Genomic DNA, 22,882 nt, shown 5'->3' on the forward strand with positions numbered 1-22,882 from the left:
CCTTTCAACAGGATATTTGAACAGATGTTCTTTGCAAAGTAAACAGGTCCTGTCATTGTGTCTTATTTGTGTACAGCACCTGTCAGCATTCATAAGACAGTAATTAGGTCAAGATAACTTTTTGGGGTGGATATACTTTAAGGACAAAGGGACTAGTTTAACTGATGGGAATGTTGGCTCAATATATTTGAAGCTGTGGGGATCTGAATCGTATAGTTTTTCCAATATTTGATACCTTATGTTTCTTTTTTGATTCAAAATGATTTGTTTTCATGAGGGGATTTTGTATTGTTACCTCTGTATAATTATTCAGTGTGGGTTTAGTAGTAATTGGCTGATCTGAGGTTACTCATTTAAAATTACATGGGGAGGATGCTGTAAGTAATTATGAAAAAAATCTATTAGTACAGTCATGTGAAAAAAATAGGTACATCCCATGGAAATTGTTGGCTTTTATTTGAACAAGTAAACATTTGATTCACGTTGAAATTGGGATATACTCGAGCAAATGACACATAATTCATTTTCACAATTTACATAAATTATAAAGACAGATTAGTCACATGGAAAAACTGAGTACCCCTTCCATTTATCATCTTCAAAGCTGTGAAATTAGAATCCAGCTTCCAGATTAGGTGCCAATGATTAGAATCTCTTTAGGGAGTGGCAGGTGGAACCTGTCTTATTTACACCTCTGACATATCGGCTCTGGTCTTCTCCTTGCTATCGAAGCATGTGGCATCATGCCAGTTGTGAAGCATTAGGGTAGAAATGTTGAGATTTGAAGTTGCCCTTCTGCCCTCAGGAACTATGCAGCTTGCAGTCAGTTTTGAGTTCTGCATTTTATCGTTGAGTGATTGAAGATATTGTGAAGCCATCTCTTCAAAAATTGACCTTTCTACAAGCAAGAGATCCTTAGAACACCTGTGAATCCACCCAAGAATGGCTTAAAGAGAAGAAATGTTATCGCATGGCCTTGTCAAAGCTAGCAAATATTTGAATCCCATTTCAAATCAGCAACTAAAGGAATTTTGCATGAAAGAGTGGTTACAAATTTCACCAAACCAGTGTCAGAGACAGGTTGACAATTATGCAAAATGCCATCAAGATGTTATCGCTGCTAAAGGAGGCAATACCAGCTTCTGAAGGCCAGGGAGAGACCGAGCAGAGCTGAAGAACGCTCAGGTGGAATGAAAGATCCATCTGTGAGAGACAAAGGTGTGATACAGAAGGAAGGTGGAGAAGAAGTAACATGATTACAGCATAAACAGGTCTGGGATGGTATGAAAACCACCACGGGCTGCAAAAACCTGCAGCTGCTGTTGCCTGTCCCATCTCACCCCCTCACCTTCCCCGTCAGCGACAGATGCACACAGGCTACGATCACGGACAACGTAACCCCGGTCTTCCCACCATGTCTGCCAATCACTGGTGTGTCCAGGGATGCTCTGAGCCTGTTTGGGAAGGGACCCTGATCTGTGATAGACATTGTCTCTCATCCCTGTCCCAAAGAAGGCACACTATGCACTCAAACCACTGCAGTTTGCTTACCAGGAGAAGGTGGAAGTATATAAAGCCATCCCCAATCTGCTACACAGGACTTACTCTCACCTATAGAAATGGCGTGCTGCTGTGAGGATCGTGTTTTTTGTTTTGTTTTAGCTATTTCAGTACCTGCCACACCAACCAGCCCCTCACACTGAGACACAAGTAAACAGAGCTGGTGGTGGCGTCACACCTGGTAAACTGGATCATGGACAACCTCATGGGGAGACCACCGTATTTCAGACTTAGGAACTGCTCCTCCGAGACTCTACTCAGTAACACTGACATACCACAGGGGACTGTGCTCTCCCCTCTCTCATTCATCCTTTATACTTCTGATTCCAAGTCCCAGATTACTTTGCGATGGTGGAGTGTATAAGGGCTGGACAGGAAGATTAGTACATGAGACCGGTGGAGGACTTTGTGACACTGTGCAGGTTGAACCATCTGCAGCTGAACACCTTCAGAACCAAAGAGAGGACCAGGCCCTAATGGTCTCAATTGAGGGGGTTGATGTGACGTGGGTCATGACCAAGCAGCAACCAACAGTGACATCACCCATTGGTTTGTGAACGGTCATTATGAAGCCTCGAGTTTGGGTATTTGGCCGGCGCCATCTTACTAGTTCGGAGTGGTTTGGTGTTATACCATATTTGAACGAGCTGAGGAGGAGGAGGAGGAGCAGGAGCAAGCGGTGGATCTGACTTGATCAAATTGAAAACCCAATGACACTACCTCCCGCCCACTGATAGCCATAACCCGGCGTCACCACAGGCGAAAAGGTTTATTGACTGCGAATGTCATGAGAGAAGTTGAATATAGGTCTATGGAGATATTGCTCTGTGATATTGCAGCTTAAGGCGCTTCCACATCGGCCTCATTTTTCAGACCTGGAAGCCACATCCAGTTTTATATACAGTCTGGTCCGGACCTAGAAGTACCTGCACGGGGCAGCAGTTGGATGATAGACTGGACTGGTGACTGATACTCCCTCACAGGAAGAGGCAGAATCGGCTATATTTCCTGAAGAGGCTGGGGTCCTACAGGGCCCTGCAGACGTTTTGCAATCAGTTGCTGCCAGCGTTCTCCTCTATGCTAACTCTGGGGGAAAGCATAGTTAACTGGGTTGCTATGCAGCTGGACAGGCTGGTGAGGAGAGCTGGCTCTGTGCTTGGCACGGAGCTGGATTCACTTGCGTCAATGGCAGAGAGAGGGACCTTAAATAAACTGTTGTCCATCATGGACAATGCCTGCCACCCTCTGCAGAGCACATTCACGCAGCAGAGGACTATGTTTAGTGGCAGACTGCTGCTCAACAGACAGACTCAGGAAGTCTTTTGTCCCCCAGGCCATACGGCTATTAAACTCCTCCAAGTGATGGTGGGGTGAAATCGAATGCTCGCCTGCATTCTGTCATTAGGCTGCTGGATTGTTAGTTACAGGCTGTGTTAGTCCTATGCACAATTTGTATTCATTTTGTTATTTATTTATGCATCTTCAATTTGTATTTTATGTTATTCACAGTAGTTACATGCACTGTTAATCACCTTACATTTGCACTACCTCCATTAGTCCATACTCTGTCATAGTGACAACTGTGTGTTGTAGTTATGAGGACCAGGCTGTCACTTTACTGTTGTGTTTATATTCTTCATTCTTGTGTGTATTGTTGTATTATATGAGTTGTATATTCTTCCGGATTCCTAAATTTCCCCTGAGGTCAGTAAAGTATGTTTCTCCATCTACCTGTATACTTTTTCCACAGACGAATATTACATCTATTGATGCTTTTGTTGAGTGAAAGATTGAAAAAGCTTCTTTTTTTTCCTTCTTTTATTTTTTATTGTGGTGTTGTATATGTATGTGTATAGGTATATCCTTATGAATTACACTCCTTTGTTTTGATACTGCTATATATAGCAATAAGTCCAACTATCCCTGCATCATCAATGCTTGCTGGTATAATTTTCTTTCTGCTTTAAAACAAATGACACATTGCTTCCTGTCCACATCTTGCTGGATGTTATGCAGTACAACTTAAAGTAGCACCATTTGTCCCAGTGGTTGTTTGGCTCTTTGCCTAATATGCTGGAAGTGCTTTGAGCAATGGGTTATCCTTCTTGGACCAGAGCAACACATTAACCTCTGCCCTTGGTTGCTTATTCATTGTCTTACACCAAGATAGTTCCGTTTCTTTGTGGTAGAACGTTTTTTGGAGGCATTTCTCCACACTTTACATTTCCATTCTGAAATTGATTGAGTGCTGTGCTGCTAATTCGCAGCTTTTAAGGGGAACTAACTTGGTTATTTTTCTGTTTGTTGGCCCAAACAGTGCACACAGCTGGAACCAAGTGACTTTTTACAACGAACCTTTGTCTGAATTGCGTTATTTCTAGTATTACATTGTCTTTTTTTTTCTTGCATGAAATGGATCTCAAATGTAATATTAGAAAAAAGTACAGTACAAATGTAGTTTTAGCAATATTGCTTTCTTTAATATTTGAAACTGTAACATTTAATATAAAGAGAACTGTTCCATTTAAAACATAATAATGTATTGATTTAAAGTTATTTGACCCTTAAAATAATAATTTTTAGTGATCACAGGAGACCTCATAGAACTGGAGTGCTCTTGAAAGTAGAGTGTAATAAAGAATGCCAGTAAGTGGCAAATGCATTGTTCAAAACTTTGTGTCTTTTAATCCAATATTACACAATAGGATTGAAACAATGCATTTTGTTTTTTAAAGTGCCAGGACAACATGTCATATTAATATGTCACTGTAAAAGATCAATGAAATAATGAACAATATAACCAGTAAATGCGAGGGATCAATATTGAGCTGACGGTTAATGCAGATATAGTGAAGTTTTGTGAAATTTATCGTAGTTCATTTCACATTAATGTTCCATTTATTTTTCAAGTGTTTCAAGTGCTTACTTGCTTTAATTGATAGTATATATTACAGTATGTACAGATATACAGTGCAAACCCGTTTTTCATATTATTCTGCTCTTAGTTTTAATTCTACAACTAATGGACAAAAATATTGGGACCTTTACCCTACTATTTTATAGCACACCCTCTCTCATAATGAGACTTGTCAACTGTTTGGCCCAGCCTTCTTGAGCAAACTGCTCTAGTTCTCTCAGGTTTGATAGATGCCCTGTTGGCAACTGGGAGTATCAGCTCTTTCCAGAGATGTTCAGTTGTATTAAGATCAGGATTCAAAGCAGGGCCCTTCAAGATGGTCCAGTTATTTCATCTCATCCAGCCTCGGGTGTTTTTAGATGTATGTTGTGGGTCATTGTCCTATTGGCAGAGTCATGACCTGCGACTGAGACAGAGTTCTGACATTGGCCGGTATGTTTTGCTCCAGACTGCCTTGATAATCTTCTGCTTTCATTGATGCCCTGCACCGATTCAAGGCACACTTTATTACAGGCAGTACAGCAGTCCCATAACCTAAGTGAACCTCGTCCATGTTTCACAGTGGGGATGAAATTCTTATCTTTTAATTTTTTTTTTTTTTATGTGAACATTGAGATTAATAACTTGATAAAAGAGGCTCCGGTTTTGGTCCACAAAATTATCCCAGAAGAATTTGGACTTGTCAACATGCATTTTAGTAAACTCCAGTCAGACATTTTTATGTTATATTTTTAAAAGTGGGTTCTTCCTACGTCTTCTTTTATTAAATCCATTTTCATTTAGAAAGCAATGTATGGTGCACCCGGACACTGTTGTACTTTGATTATTTATTTTTTTTTTCCAACCATAAACTACTAACTACAAACTACAGGATTAATTTTCCTCTTGTAGTCACATTCATTGAGGTTGGCTTCAAACCTTAACCTTCCTTATAATATTAAGAGCTATGGTCACAGGAACATCCATCGCTTGGAAATAGTCCTGTGGCCTTTTCCTTGGCCATGCTTTGCAATCATTTTCTATCTTATCTCCTCTGAACTTATCCATGTGGCACAAACAAAGAGCTTAAAGAGTACTTTTCTCCATTTACGTAGGCTGAAAATCAGATTATAAGATTGAAGACACAATTGAAGACAATTGTATCTTTAAAATATCACTTCAAAATGTTACTTTTTACGACCACTTCTAAGTGTTATCAATAATTTTATCTGGATTTTTATAGAAGAGGAAGGATAACTAGCTCTTTTCACAGCTTCTTTGTTCTATTGTATGGCAAACCAAAGGTATGCAGGTAGGCAACCTATTTGTTCAAACCATTTTTTTCTGAAAAGTGTTTTATTTTCAACACTTCAGGAAGAACGTCACATGGTTTAAATGTGGTTTAATACCAACAGTTTTGTGTTGCTTGAGGTGTGGTAACACTTTTTTAAGGTTATGGCTAGAATGTGGTCGGGCCTCGTTATGTAGGGCCCTTTAAGCACAAGACACAACATTATGAATATTAAACCAAATACAAAATTCTTACCAAAGCGCTTTTGTTGCCTAAACCTAATCTGTCTAATAACTTTTTTTCTTCACATTTTTCTCAAAACATTTGCTTCATACAGTTATTTCCAATATTTTCTGTGTTTTTAGGATCGTTTTCATCTCGGGTCTACAGGACGGGTAGATTGACACAAATGAGAATGTGTTTGTGTGACTGAGGGAAAGAGCGAGACATAAAGAGAGGGAGGTGGTAAGTCCCTTGCCTATACAGCAATCTCTGACCATCTTGAGCTTCTCTGACAGTGATCAAGTGTGGCTTACCGAGACAGCTTAGGTGATCGAGGTGTCCACAGTGGCAATTCATCATGCTATCAGGGAGCGCAAAGATGACAAGTTGTTTTACTGCTTGAATCAATTTTCTACAATTTTAACCACAACATGCCTCCTAGTTGAAGTAGAGCACTAGTCTCCTTTATCAGTTCTTTCTTTCTTTAAAGCATCATGTCTATCTTAGGCGGAAGAAATAGCTAAGAAACCAATTATAAAAAATATGTCTCTGAGTCATGTGTTCATAAACTGTCAGATGTCCCTCCAAGCTGCCAACCACTCAACCCCGCACACACAAGCACAATCGTGTTTGAAACAAAATGAAAGCAGCTAATAAAGAAAGGAGAACCAGGAAAACTAATAGGCCAACCTATGCAAGAGTGGAAGAGGACAGTTACATAGCTAAAAGAACGGATACCAGAGCAAGTGAGATTGCATGCAAGAAGTGCATCTACTGTTTGCATGTCCCACAGGACTGTTCATGTAGTCTGCCCCGGTTAAAGACACTTTTGTAAAAGACAACAGAATCATTTATTGAACTAACATTAAAATTTAATACTAAATGGCATTCCCATGCTGTTTCCTATTGTTTTTTTTTTAAAGTGACTTGATAGGCTTTTATTGTTCCCATGTTGATTTTATTATCTGGGGGCATCGTGTTCTGTTTCATTTTGTGCATAGGGTTTCCTTTTTTTCTCTCCCCACTCCCTTATGCTGCCTCTTTTTTCTTCCACCTGCTCCTGCCCTCCATCTGTTTCTCCAAGCATTTGACTTGCTCTTGTTTTCCCTCTCTCTGTAGCTTGACTAGCTGTAACATCCTCAGGAGATTTTTGACACGATATTAAGTTATAGTTACAAGGCAATACTGTGATGTGGTTCCTGGGGGAAATCTCTCATATCTTGAGCATGCCATTTTTACTGGAGGAGGCCGGTGTCTGCCGAGCTGTTCCAAATAACAATATATTTAATTTTAAAAATGGATACATAGTACCACCTCGGAGCCACCAGGGAGTTTCATTCTGGGATGAGAGAATCTACCTTTTTACACTGTTAGCCCAGGAGGATGTTAATTCATTGACAGAATGAACTATGATTCCTCCAGTGACAGGTGTAGGCATAACCAGGTGCTGCCTCGCGATACTGTCATGAAATTTATGTCTCTCGTCTCACCGTGAGAGCCTTGTCTACACCAGATGCTGCAACCTTGTGAGGAGAAAGCTAAGAGGTTTTAATTAGGAGTAAGAGTGTTGTTAATTACACATTCGTTCACTCTCACATAACTGTCTTACTAACAGCTTCTTTCTACCTTCTGACCCCTCCCCCTCTCCTTTCTTGTCAGCGCAATACCGATTTAAGTACCCGAGAATTTACTCCATTGCCTACCAGGAAACGGAAGGCAAATTTGTTAATTTGATGAATCACACTCTTAACTCCCTCCACCCGACCCCTCCACCCCAGTCTCCCAGATCGTTCAGCCTGCTTTCATCTTTGATTTAGGACCCCCATGGGGAGTCATGTTTGAAAAGGCAGACCCCTGACAGCTTTTTCAGATGGCCAGGATTTAAGTGAGACAGGAGTATGTGCGGCAGATTACTCTCTTAAACAACTTGGGGAACAATGAGCAGAGAAATTTCTTATAACAAGCACCTAGGTTCATTACTCTAACTAATTTAATTTTTCCCTTTTGTACAAACGAGATGATGAGGTCATAACTCAGTGCAGAAACCTGAGACAGAGGCTGTTGCTTGCCGACAATGTGATAAAGACATGTAATGTGCTTAAGTTCCCCAGATTTATCCTTCAGAGAAAGGCGACTGTAATCTTCCCATATAATATAGTAAGGCTTTAATATTATTCAATCGTATGTATAATATAGCTTTGCTATATTGTTAATGTCCATTCACAATGTGTCTGCAAGGCATAACAGACAACTGGTGCCATAGAACAGAAAATATAAGCCGATGATAGGCCTCAATTGTAAAGAAAAAATGTTAAGAGGTTGATTGTGAGTGATGCCTCACAACCAGCAAGTTGCTGTCTGAGTAATTAGCATGTTCGCCTTATATCTGTGTGGGCTGTCTTCATGTTCTCTGGTTGTCCTCCCACAGTCATGAAGGTTACATGAAATGGATATGAATAGGTAACTGGCTTAAATAGAAATATTTCATTAGTGGTTAGTAATGCCACCTCTTCGGTAGCCCCTCTGACCTGTAGAATTCCCCAAAGCTCCATCTTTGGCCCCTTGCTATTTTGTTTATACATGGGGCAACCGGGTCAAATATTTGGCACCATTGTTTTGTAGATAACATGTAAATTTACGTCCCATTAAAACAAAAAAAGAAGGCTATCATCGTCTGTTATTTTCTTGTCTGTCACAAAAAAAAGTCTCCCAAAGCCCATGTCAGTTTTACACAGACTATGGCCCTGGCACCAAATGTTAAACCTTCAGAAGTAACATAATAGGTATAAAATCTAACATTGACCTTTTCTTTGAAACACAAATCACCAAACTCATTCCTACATGATTTTTTTTTTTATCAATTTATGAGCATCCTGGAAATCTTGAAGGTATTCTCTTTCTTAGCTTGCACTGGGGAAGGTCATACATTTATATAATCTTGGTAAGATTCGATTTAAAAACATATGCAGGGTTCAGCCAAAAACCAGATGAGTTTGCTACAAGCTGGTTGGCTGTTGAAAGAAGTGATGTGCCCTATGATCTTAAACTGACCGCTAGCGACTTGACAAGCGGAGTCACAGGCAACACTATCATCTGCATATCATACAATTGGCAAGATGTAGGTTCAGTTGATACTGGATTGTTTTGTGTAAATTATCTTTTCATTGTAACCTCAGATGACACCAGGTTGACATATACAGCTGTAAAAAAAAAAAAAAAAAAAAAAAAAAAAAAGGTTGCCAACTCCTGCTTCATAGTATGATGCAGGAAATAATTATTAAGGCTTGAAGCAGGATTGATGATAAAAAGTGGGATATAGTGAGGCTGGATGGGATTGGAGATAAGATAAGTTATGAGACAGGGAGTGCACAGGAAAAAAGAAGTAAGGGCTGTACAGGGAAGCAGTTCCACCCTTGAGCAGCCAGTATTTCCAAGATTTTGTGCTCCTGTTGCCTCATTTTTCAATCTCCAGTAAGGCCTTCAATTAGCCATCTTGAGTCTGACACTTAAGGGGCCTACACAATAGGTAACGTGTGCCCCGATGAGCAGGAGATTAGAATTAAACAAGGTGTTGCATTTACAGAGTCAGCATACTTAAGATCAACCTGCCCCATACCTAATCAGTAAGCACAGGGGTGCTGGTGAGCCAAACCAATTCCCCTAATTCTTCTTCTATTCACACTTAGGCGCATGTTTATCCTTGAACAATCAGTATTAATCAGTCCTACGCCTCTAGGATTCTGTTGCAGATTAATGTTTTATAGACTCGACTCTTGTTTGAAGCGTCTGCGTCTTCAACCTACCCTTTGACACTCCCCTGAAGACCATGGGAGTGTCAAACAACACTGTGGAGGTAGCTAAGTAGATGAGATTTGTGTTGAAAGCACTGGAGGCCAAAGCTCTTATCTCATGGTTTTGCAAGTGTGCATTTGTCCCCTAAAAACAAACCAGGTCAAAGTTAGTGATTTCCACAGTTGGAATGGTAATTCTCAAACTGACGGGATTTTCCACTGAGCCGGAGATGTACTTGCATTTGAACTATGTGTTCGCATTGACAACCATTTGCATCGTGAACGTTATTGCTCACATACTTGCCTATGTAGTCTGTGTGTTACTTGAGGGCTCCACTGAATGGCACACCAGAGAAACAAGATTTGCCTGATGTTAACAATAAAATCGGCGACAATCAAGGGGGTCACTAAGGCTGATTCTGAGATCACAGGGGGACGAAACACGCCATCAGCACTTTTTCCACTCTGTTTTTCCCATCATTTTCCGCCATGCTGGAACATCTCATTTCGTGTATATTGCATCTTGTGTTCATTTCTGAGGACATGCATAACCAACGCTCCAAACAGATGCAGGATAGGCGAGGCAGCAATGTACAGGCATAGTTTAAAGCAAATATATCTCCGGCTTTAGACTGAGTCTACACTTTGTCGTCTCTGTTGCCGGCAGCACTGAACAATCATTTATCTTTTCAAACTGCAAGAGGACTTCATTGACATTTTTTGTAGGCAATTGACTATTTATTTTCTATCATACAGTATATGAAACCATAACATGGCCACTGACTCCCTGTGGAGGGTATTTTTCTTTGGGGTCATGGGGGTTACAACACCTACATTCTTACAGAAACATGATTCCACCTGCCCCATTTTTTCCTAAAGTAATCATTTATTGAAATCATAAAATGTCCTCATAATATGATTCTTTTGGTCTGTTTTCATTTTGATTGGAAGACCATCCATACTATGTTATACTGATAATAATGCATCAGTATTTTTAAACTTGCCTGCATAGGTGTACTTGTATGGTTTAATTACTTATGATATTTATAAAATAAGAAAGGTACAAAGACAAGTTAGGGATGATTAAAAGGAGAAAGCCTTCAGATAAAAGTTAATTATATTCATTAATTTAAAAGATGAAAATAATTTGGTAAGCTTGAGATGCTGAGATGGAAGGGAGTTCCAAAGCTAAAGCCCTTGAACAGATCATACTTCATTTTTCAGGGGGTCAACATATCTAAAAAATGTCCCTGGGAAAGTCTCCTCAAAGGTCATCAGGATTTTAAAATCAATTATAAATCTTACAGGCATGCATTGACACGAAGCAAGAACCAGCTGTCTTTTGGAGATCAAATATAACCTGCAGTGACATTTTGTTCAAGTTGAAGTTGGGCAATTGACTTCTGCTTAAGACCTAAACAAACAGCACTGCAGTGGAGCAGCTGACAGGAGATAAAAGCATAGAGTACTTTTTCAAGGTGCATTGTGGCAGCTATAGCTCTCAACAGGTACAAACAAAGACTGTATCACTTCATTCCCCTGTTCATTAGAACAAAGGTGGGAATCACATATAAGACTCAAATTAGGAGGAGATGCTTTTATACTGAGTGAAAGCTATGGGATTGGAGGACTTGAACAGGAGGGGGGTTGAATAAATGTGCAGTAGTACTAGTAACAATTTCTGTTTGATCATAAGTTCCTCTCGTCTGACAGACCAGACACTGGATGTATTAACTGAGTCGTCAGTTTTTAGACAAATATAGAGCTATGAATTGTATGTGTAACAGTGAGTAGTGTCATACTGAATTATGCTGCCAGGTATTGGCATATATGAAATGGTCCGAAAACCAGCCCCCAGTGAACATCATCATTGACTGTCACAGATAAAGAGGATACTCCTGCTGAATGTTTCTCCATGATATCTTCATCATATCGTACTCATGTCTATTAGGTCCTTCAGTGACTGTTAGAGAGCTAGGTGTTAGTCAAGGTAACCAGGTGTGAATTCCATATGTCAACCACCACCTATTGTGCATTTTAAATTGATGTTCATACATGGATCCTGCCAAGGTCAAAGTGGGCCTCAGGCAGATCCAATTAAGCATCTCCGGTGTTACCAGGGCTTTCTTAGAGTTAATGGCCATTTCCTGTTTTTCTTCTTCAGTTCACTGAAAGCTCATTTTACCATTTTAGCTCAAGCTTTTCTTTGTTTTTTTGGACTTGCAAAACTGACTGCAAGCACGATTTCAAAATCCCATCCTGGTTTACCCTGACCTTGCCCTTTCTTTTGTAATGGACATGAACATCAAGGAGCCATTGTGCCACTGCATATAATAAGTCAACCCATTGCCTCCTTTTTACAATATGCAATTATTATAATTGCACGTGTGGAGGGGCTGAAGGGAGCTTAGTACCTTTTCTTGGCTGGATGAACCACCATTTCCTGGCATCATTCAGACTGCTACATGGCCAAGTGCAAAGCAACTCCATACTTTTTATCAGGCTGGAAAATATGTCTGTTGGTTGGAGACATTTTTTAAGTGTAGATTGTCACAAACCAGGTTCATCACTCAAGTTACAATTAGCTTCAAGTAGCACCAGCCTGTGCAACCCATTGCAAAGACCTACCTCAAGTGGGATTCTTTCAGGGCTGTATGTCTCATTTTCTTTTATCTTTGTTTTTCTTGGGAGGAGAGAACCAATAGTTCTGTGAACTGCATGTGTCCGTCCTTCGAGTGGTGGAGCACCTGGATAACAGTTAGGTGTAGAATTTGACATTTACAGATGTTCAACAAGTCCTTCAGCTTGAATGACTAAATGGGTTGTTCATACTTTCAAACACTCTTTTCATTTGTTTTTCAAAATACCGGCAGAACAAATTGGTAGCATTTCAAGTCGATAGTTAACAACCAGGTATGTCGGTTTCATGAATATCTGTTTTCAGTTGCATCAAAGTAGAATCAAAAATCTATTGAATTCATGGACATTTGTACATCTGTCCCTACTCTTTGAATACAAATGATAGGAGAATCTCCTGAATTAGCCACCTACCAGCAGAAGAAAATGTATCATATTTGTCCCCTGTTTTCTTAGGTTTCAGCCACAAATACAACTTTGTTGGGTTTACGGTGAGATCAGGATTTGGAATAAAATAGAAGACTTTGACTGTTTTGGTTACAATGATAATCATACAGTTAAGGGTATGGAACAGTATTTTTTTTAATTACATGTTTTTGTTGACACTATTGTTTTGTTTGTTGTTTATAAACAAAACCTGATTTACTCCTTTATATTGATTCATGCAAAAAAAAAAAAAAAAATTAAATGCAATAATTGAGGTATAGCCATTAAACATGGATCCATCTTTGTATCTGAGAATCAGAAAATAAGTTTGGCCACTTTAAACGTTTTCACTATAATTACATTTTGTATCACAATGCATTACATTGTACAAATGACTCTCTACAAACACTTTAACTTAGTTTGGTATTATTGATGTTCAGATGCCCAAATGGAATGGGATTTTCTTTTGTGAGCAAGAGGACATAAAAACTTCACACAACCTCTACAGATAACACAAAAACAAATACACATGGTTGAGGTTGCTTAGCAACTATGGGAGATTAAATTCATTCAGCCAGTGGAGCACTAACAACCTGAACAGCCTGTAGAAGCTGATGAAAGTCCTGCAGAGCAGCCTGACCACATTCAAATCCAACAAGTAACTGCTTGATATATTTGTTTCCTTACATGAAGGTAAAATTTGCCAAATGCATTTGAGAACATTTAGCTGGAGTGCAATGGCAGCGCCAGCTCGATAAACATGAATGTTTGTCGAGTGAGTGAGTGAGGGGGCTACTGTCTGAGAGGCTGAGACATCAAAGTTACACCATTGGTCGTTTGAATGCCACGTTACCTACTAAAGTTAAACCATTTGTGGTCAGAATACTTCTTTATCTGTTTCAGATGAAGAAGCTTTTCACATCTCTTAAACACAGTTAAATTTGGGTCACAGTGGATGTAGTGAAAGCAGTGAAGCCCAGATGCACCTGTTCCCCACAACTTCTTCCTGCTCGTCCCGAGGGATTCAAAGCTGCTTTGCAATCTTATTATTTCAGTCCCTACTAAGAGTTGATGACCACAGGTGATTGTAGGGATGTTGACCAATTGTTAAAGAGACAGCTTTGCCTTACGGCTCAGCTCCATCTTGATCACAACAGTCAGGGACAAAAAACACATTACTCCTCCTGCTTCTCCCAGCTTAATGAAATGAAAAGCTCTTCTTTTAAATTAGAAGCCCTTGTTTCAAATCAAGAGGCCATAGAGTTTCATACACCGCCCAGCCATACACTAGGTTTTGACCTTGTCCTGTTGCATGTATTCAGTAGGAGAACCACACTACAGATTGTGGGGATAATTGTTGCAAGCAAATCAGAGCACAGGTGCTTTCATTGAAAGCGTGTGTGAGTAATTTCCTCAATAAAACTGCCCATGTCCATGTTTGGTCTCCTTCTAATTTTTGATTGAAAACGTTCCAAGATATTACACCAACAATTGGCAAAACAAGGCCTCAAATTTGAAGTGTGAGTCAGAGACAGACACATTCATTTAGTAATGCCAGCAAGTTACACACCCACCCAAGCTGCAGCTCTGGCAATAGAATATATGGTTGGTTAGTAATTCAGTAACAAATGTTTTAAAGCTTCAAAATATATGTTATCAACTGTTGTGTTGTTGGTATTTAGAAGTTCCAACGAGCCTGCTGAGGACCATATTTTAAAATTTAATTGTTCAATGCTTGTTGTAATTAGGGCTATGCATATCATTTTTCATTGTCACTTGGTTGCTTCATATGTATATGATGAAGTACTAAACTAAATTAAAGGCTCTCCTAATATTGTTTGTAACACTGAAGTCAACAAGTTGTAAATCTGTTAAATCGACTTAGTTAGTGTAAAATATGTTATTCACAGATTAATGTTAATACAAGAAGGAACTGACCCCACATTTTAACAGCCTTTTATGTAAATAGATTTATTCATAAAAATAAACCCCAAGGTTGTGACCAGATAAGCCAGTAAATTACAGCTGTAGGATATTTAAGGTCAAAACATAGAGCTACAATTTGCAAGATCTTACTTTGTTCTCATTATAGGACTGGGTTTTCATGGTGACATATTCACTAATTGTTTTATGATTAAAGTGTACTGTGAAGTACATAAGCATAAAGTTGACAGCTCTGTTACAAAAAAAACTGTGCTGCAAATATGAGGGTGTATCTGGTTGTGTGCGAATGGTGTCCAGCACAGAACGAGGAGAAGCTTTAACCTTTGGAAGTATTCCAAGTTTCGTCGCTGAATCAACATTAGCACTTGAGTTTAACACGTTTTTGTGAGCAGTGGTCCAGGTGCTTCTGTGATTTTTGTGTCGACGAGCGGAGGGCAAAGATTTTGTGTCCGTCTCCGAAAATCATCAACAGAGATGCTTGAAATGCTTGACATAATCTACAGCATTGAAGCAATGAGCCTGGAGAGGTGTTAGGTGTGACATTTGTGTTTCTGCAGGGCGGAACGGCCCTGTCCAAGACCAAAAACTGAAAATTAGGTTTGAAGTATAAGGCGTTTTTTTTTTTTTTTTTTTACATTTGCGGGGCTGTGAATTGGTAGCAGGTGCATGGAAAAATCACAGATGCGCTGAACCAGTGCTCACAAAAATGTGTTTTACTCAGGTGCTGCTATTGACCAGGCAAATAAACTTGGAATATTTCCCAATGAAGGTTATAGCTTCCCCCTGAAATGATCTGTGACTCATTCAAAAAGTTGCAATAAAATCTGATTTTTATTTTCGTTGTTTTTACACTAGCGATTATTTTAACTCCACACAAACTTAAAGTTTAAAGTTTAAAGTAGAGTTTGGTGAGCTTACTTACAATTCACTGCATATGTATCTATTTATTTCGTTTTAAGATGTTGCTCTGTCCAAATAACTGAACAATTGCAAGAAAAAAACAATGGTATTTTTTGGATGATACAGTATGCTTAAAGCTAGTTTCTTTTGTTTCAGTGTTAAAGTATATACAGTTTTGTTTTACACCTAATTGTCACACACTGGTAATCTTAGATAAATCCATACATCAGTTTTCAAAAACTGCCACATAATTGAAAACATATGGGACACAGCAGCCACAGAATAAAGAAATCGGGTTATACTCGCTCTACAATTGACAATATCCTTTGTAATTCTTTCTTTTTGCCCCTAATCCTCTTCATTTTTCATCCTTCTCATCTTTCTAACTCATACTTTTTCCCACATCCCCTAGCTCTTCATTCTTTCTTTCTTCTCTACTTCTTTACTTCTCACTTTTGCTTCACCACCTGCCCAATACCAGCCCTCTGCAGGACACAGTCATCAATTTGATCTGAGGGATGCCATGTGCAGCTATGTAATTCCTCCATTTTATTTTTGGGGTTTCTTTTTCCAGTGTAAAGAGATGACTCTATGACTGTGGCTGTGAGTTTGAAGCCAATTAATGAAAGCGTTTGATATCTCTGAGGATGTGCCACAAGCATAAAAACATACACAAAATGCTGATCTGTGTACAGCATCATAATTGCTTTATTGTTAAAATCCATCTTTTCAACAATCAAAATATCCACTGCATTTTTAACTGCACATGAGCTCATTTACAAAACTGGGTTATTATGAAGTAAATTAATGAGCAGCATTTGATTTGGAAGCCACAATACATCTGATAGCACATATTATATTCTAGAACACATGATTGTTTCACTCATTTCTGTACACAGCAGCTCTGAAACCACTACCAATGCCTTTCACTACTGCTATCCCAGCAACAAAAGTGAAACAGTTGTTCAAGTATAATGGAAGTCAATTTATTTGAAAAATGAGGCTGTGGTTCACAGAAAGCTGCAGCAATTGTCTGTGGGCATGTTTTTATTGGAGCAAAAACATGTAAATTTAGCAATTAAACCCCATTGTGATGTGATTGTTTCTGAGGGGATAGTTATGCAATGAGTTGCATTGGAATATCCCAATGGAGTCCTGACAGTGGAGGTGGTGGAAAAACACTGGACCGTTAATGCTCTCAGTGAAAGGACAAATGGTCACTGGTTCTGATTAAAGTAAGAGATGTAAAAGAACTCTTTTCCATCAGCCGCTGTGAAATGTTACTATTAGTTAGCACACTCCAAGTGTTTAGCCACTTGTGTTAGTGTTTAGCCACTAGCCAAAAGCCAATTCCTTTTGGGAATGCACTCTGAGATCACGACTGGACAGCCTCCTTTTGACTCTAGGTAGGTAGGTAGGTAGGTAGGTAGGTATTTACTTTATTAATCCCCGAGGGGAAATTAAAAACCCCTTTTTTACTTTTACTTTTGTTGGTTGGAGTCTTCTGTTCTTTGTTAAGCCAATTCTGTGTCTAGAGTTGTTTTTCTATCTCTCAGTGAACAAATCTTGATGTGTTGTTTTTCTGATGGTGTGGTCACATTTGGTTTGGATGAGATTCAGTTTCTGTAAACTGTTCTGGGGTGTCATGCATTCCCATCTTAGAAACCATTTGACACTGAAAAAGCCCCTCTTTGCTTTGAATAACGTGTCCACTGACACTCGCCATGTCTCCCACTATCACAATACTCCTTTGTAGGGCTTTAAGTTCATTTACTTGAACAAGCCTCTGATGAGTAGATCAAATTCACCAGGATTTTATTCTAAACTGTTACAATGGTAGGATACAAGTCAAGTAAAAATCTGACCTTTTATACAAAGGAGTTAACATGGTCAATGCCAAAAATGGGTAAATCTTCATTCCAGGTTTACATGAAAATGTGACATGTGGTCCCAGCAGGATATTTCAGTCCAATGGCAAGATGACAGAGCCATTTCTTGGTCCATCTTGGTTAAATTTATTAACTTGGAAAATCCTATGTTTTCCCAGCAAGACGGGATTGCCTAATTTTTTCATTTAATTTTCACATACTAAATTTACTATAGTATATTGTCATCTTTCTCACAGATCTCTGTTTTATCTAACTTCAGACATTCTATCATAGTCACAACTGGTGGGCCAAACAGTCAAAAGCTGTCAGACCAGTTGGACTGAGGCAGGTACCCCTCTGATTGGCTGACTACCAATGGCCTAAATACTTATCTGTGACTCTGCCTGACTCATTTCTACGGATAATACCTTTACCTGTTCAGTTGTTATTTTGCCTAATTATGCAGACTTTATGCACTTCTTTAGACCTTGTGCCTTAATGATTACATTTCCCAAATTGTTTGTCTTTAAATGTTATTGAACCTGTTGTTACACATCATCAGGCATGTGCAACATATAGTGTTCAACTGATGTTCTAATGCTAATTTTACAGAAATAATATGTAATAATTAATGTAATGATATTTCTACAGCCCCAACTCAACCACTGGTCCTCTAGCTGTTTGAATTTAAGCATGAATTGATTATTGAGTTAGATTACTTTACATTAGATTACTTTAACAAAAAAGGATTCTTCCTCCAAAGACAAAACCATCACAAAATTATTTATGAACCCACTAGAGTCACCTTCACTTTTCCTCCTCAGTTCACTTCCCACTTTCTTTGTATTTGACTGAATACTTGTTACACATCCAAATACATTTTCATAATTCGTCGGACCACCTCGGAGAACATTCAGTAATTTACAGCTGGTGGCAGGTAAAATTACACAAATGATCACCAACATTAATTCAATTTAGTCACCAGAAGAAAATGTATTCAGACTCCAGAGAGTTCAAGCAGAAAGTACTGAAAGGCTATGCCATACAACAGTGATTCTGAAATGGACTTGCCTATAGTAACTCGCGTTAACAAGGTTTGTGTCTCATTCAATTGGTTTCCATACAGGCATTTTTCTGTAAGAAGGTATTATCACAGACCTAGAATGATACTGACACAGTATCCATGTGCTCTATGTGCTTTTAAGTCCAGTACATAACCAGTATGAGCTGAATATGGACCTCTGCACAGGCCTGTTTTTTTTAAACAGCAGATCACTAATATTCTGAATAACATTGAACATAGACTCAACTTCATATATTTTCTGTTTGCAGTGCCAGACAGTACCTGCTGCATCGCAGAACTCAATTTACATTAACACAGGTAATTTGCTCTCCATATTTATTTGCCATCCACTTTATTTATGATTTGTTGTACCAATTAAATTTACTTTTCTTCCAGTATAAAATGTAACAATATTTGCTCAGCTGTGCTTTGGAATTAACATCCAAGCTCATGCACCAGATTGTGTGCCAGGATCTTTCTAACGGGCCATGCCCGCAGTGGTGTTTTTGAAAGCACAGGCATGGAGCAGCATCATCTGCTGGGAAAAGCCAGATCAAATAACAGATTCAGATTTGCCAAAGTCATTAATTTCACATGCTGGCAATGAAAGTCCTTGTGGCTACTGAATGAGAAATGTTTTCAATGAAAGATTTAAATTCCTATTCAGTCATCATAGATGCCATTTGGGAACCATACCTGTGTTCATAACCATAACAGAGAGTCATAGGTTTTGGTTTTAGAGAAAGAATGGATCAAAGAGATATACCATTCAAAACATGTACTATACTATCTGCTATCATAAAATGGCTTATACCTTAATTTTGATACCTTGCCTACATCTACACTCACACTTTTTTTTAAACTTTTTTTTTAAATGCATCACCTTTGAGACGTTTATGCAGGAGTAAATCTCAACAGCATCAGGGAACCACAGCTATTCTCATACATAGTTCTTCTTAGATGGCTCGCCCAGATAGACAAAGACACTCTGTTTCAACTTAGCTAAATTTAGCTTTTTATTTTAGAATGATTCGTTTCACTATTTTCTAACAAATACTTGTCAACATGCATGCCTGAGTTGGATGAGCTGCAGGAACTAAAGGCTTCTCTGTGCCTAGCCGTTAGCTAGCATCCACTGATAGGGAAGAGGTGTTAGGGAACATTGGTCAATTGTAGCGTCTAGAGATAACTTCTAGATAACTTATCTTTGAGGCGTTTAGGGGACATCTGTTAATTGTAGCTTCAGAAGATAAACTGAGCTACACTCACCTCTAAACTGCATGAAAACTAAAGATTTGCATCTTAATGTGTAATGTTATTATATTTTCCTTAAAATGTATTTAATATTATTGATCGAAAAAAAAAGTATAATTTAGGAACTAGTATTGAAGTGTCGGTACTGGTACAGAACATGTGTAACAGTCATCTGAAATATTTTAAGAAATATTTTAAGCTCCAGTATGGACTAACTGGAAGGACTATGGGGAATATCGGGAATTCATAAAGGAACATCAAGAAAGATTAAAGAGGTTGACATTTTAATAGCTCTACAGATTGGAGTTATATGTGTACTTGTGTAAAGTACTGAATGGTCCACTTTTCCTGTGCTGACATTTTTATTGAGACAAGTTGGTGCCAAAATGTGCAAAAGAAAAGAACAATAAGGTCTACTGTTACTCTATTAGTTATTGTGTAAGCCCTCTTAAACTTTCACATGAAATCGCTCATAAATTTCATTTTCCAAAGGGTTGTCATACGTCAGTTTTTGACCTCCACAGAAAACGTTACATGGAATTTATCTTGCAGTTGGAAGTCAATTCTTTACCTTGGAAACATTTCCACGTCAAACGTCCCAAATATTTGACGAAGAAAATATTTTCAGTGACATCTCAAGATGGACATCAGTTGGTATCATGTGGTTTCAAGGTTTTGCTGTATGCATTTTAAGTGCAAAATAAAGTTATAAAACTCTACCTGTGAAGTTAAAAATGAAATGAAATCCAATCTAGTGAGGTGCAACTGATGCTGAGTTTTGGTCTGCCTGGACCTGGTAAATCTGTCAGTGGGGCCAGCGTAGCAACCTTGTGACTAATCTCTAAACCAGCAGGATCAAATTTGGGTGGGAAAAGTAAAAAAGCAACACTTACCTTTCTCTTGCCAACCCCACTATGGTGCCCTTGAGCAGGGCCCTTAACTCATACTTGCTCCTGTGAAACTGATCTGTGGCCAGCAGCTCACACTGGTTATACTGAACAGCTTAACAGCGTGAATGTGATCAGGTTGTTCATACAAAAGAGAAGGTGCTCCTCAGTGGAGCTACCCTGAAAAAAAAACAAAGAAAAATGAGTACACTACAAAGTTAGCACTGGATGAGACCTGTTGACAGACCATATAGGCAGAGATGTGTTGAGCACTTGGAAAGATGGTGGGTACATGCACCACCAAGGGCCAAGTCTGAAGGTGGCATTTCACATGGGTGGTATGACCAGCAATTACTTGTCGGTGAGTCACTGCTTTGGTGGCAGTAGTTTTGATTTCTCGCTTTTGCTTACCTGTATATATTTAGGCATCTGCTGTTGTGCAGGCTGTTAGTAGTGCAATAAGTTTCAGACAGCACGCAGGCTGTAAACCACTGTTCATTTTATATTTATTATACCGTAAGGATCCTTCTTTTAATATAATGGTGTGTTTGAGCTTTTTATACCTCTACACCTCAGCTGCTTTCCCTCCACCTGGTTCTGGATCGTTGCACGGCAGTCAGAAAGCAGAACATCAACATAATCCTGGAAACAGTGAATATCTCCTGGAAAATCGCTGTGTAAAGTAAATCAAAGAATTAACATTTCTGGGAGAGGGATGAGGAAGTGACACAGTAAAGATTAGTAAAGCAACACGTTCCGTTAAACTTCAATTCAAGAGATAAGCGGCACTAAAAGAGGAAACCCTGTCAGCATTACATAAAGTTATGTGACTCCTTTCTCCTCTACTTTTACGCAAATTTATGTTCCACTCCAGTCAAAGAATCGAAGGATTAATTAGCAGCAAAAATGTTGATAGCCCTCCATGTTTTCTTCTCTGTCAAAGAACACCATCTGCACTGCCTTCCTGATTAATGAGCAGGTGGAGTAGGAAGCATTTTCATCTTGGTGTGCACTGAGGCAAACAAAAAGTTAATCTACTGCTCCCAATATACCAAAACAATATTATAATTGTCTATAAAGTTAATATAAATGCAATTTAACTTTTCTGAACATATTTGCACATTTTATAAACACAATACAATATTTATTGTAATAAAAATGTACAATTCAAATATATATAATATCAAAAAGTGACTTGTGGCTAAAGAAACGAGAGCTAGTATTTCCCTGATAATAACACCTGTGGAATAAATTCCACTGAATTAGATTGATTTCTTAACGATATGTGTTTCCCAAGTATCTTGTGGATTTCCTGAAAATGTGAATAACAGGAACATTTTGTTTTTAGATTATTGTCATTGTGCTCTATTATGCCAGAGGCTGATATGTATGTCACAATACTTTCCACCTCCCCCCTCCAACCCAAAAATAAATAAATAAAATCTGTGACGTGTTCTAGGACGCCATGTCACTGAACTACAATGCAGATATTTTTTATTTTTGAATTTTTGAAAGAAGTGTGCTCATGCTGGGTATTACGTTTCTCTTTAAGGCAGGCTGCCAGCTGTGGGATGAGCAGCCCAGTGAGAGCATTCAAGCACATTGTCACCATGTTCAGTGCTGCAGCTCCATATATATATTTAAGACTGGCACTGGAGAATACGGTTCCCATCTGAGGTTTAGATTACTAATACAACTGGGACAAATATCATGGTTTTTGGTTAGATAATGAAAATGTTATTTTTATCTTAGTTATCAACAGTGGATAATGTTTGCTTTGAACAGAACCATGTGCGGCTAGTTCTAAAAGGGTTGGTGGATAAGGATCTGCGCCTGTGGATGCACACGAATACCAACAGCGAGTGCAATCACCCCCCCCCCCCCCCCCCCCCCCCCCCCCCGGTGTATCTACATCAGGGACTTATGAGACATCTCTGCAACATGGAATACAGATAACGCACAAGGAAAACCATGGCATCACAAGTGGGATTAATAAGGAAGCAGAGAAGATGTGGGCTGCATCGTCAACAATCGTCTGTCACAGCAAGTGTCTACACAGGAACAAACCCAATAACAGCAGCTACTACTCTACTTTTGGTTCCACTAAATCTATTTTTCCTCTCATCGCATATCAGAATCTGTT

This window comes from Brachyistius frenatus, unplaced genomic scaffold (assembly GCF_029030835.1).
Source record: "Brachyistius frenatus isolate BFR_SWC_R1_liver_20210118 unplaced genomic scaffold, ASM2903083v1 Contig_24, whole genome shotgun sequence".
In the NCBI taxonomy this organism is placed as follows: Eukaryota; Metazoa; Chordata; class Actinopteri; family Embiotocidae; genus Brachyistius; species Brachyistius frenatus.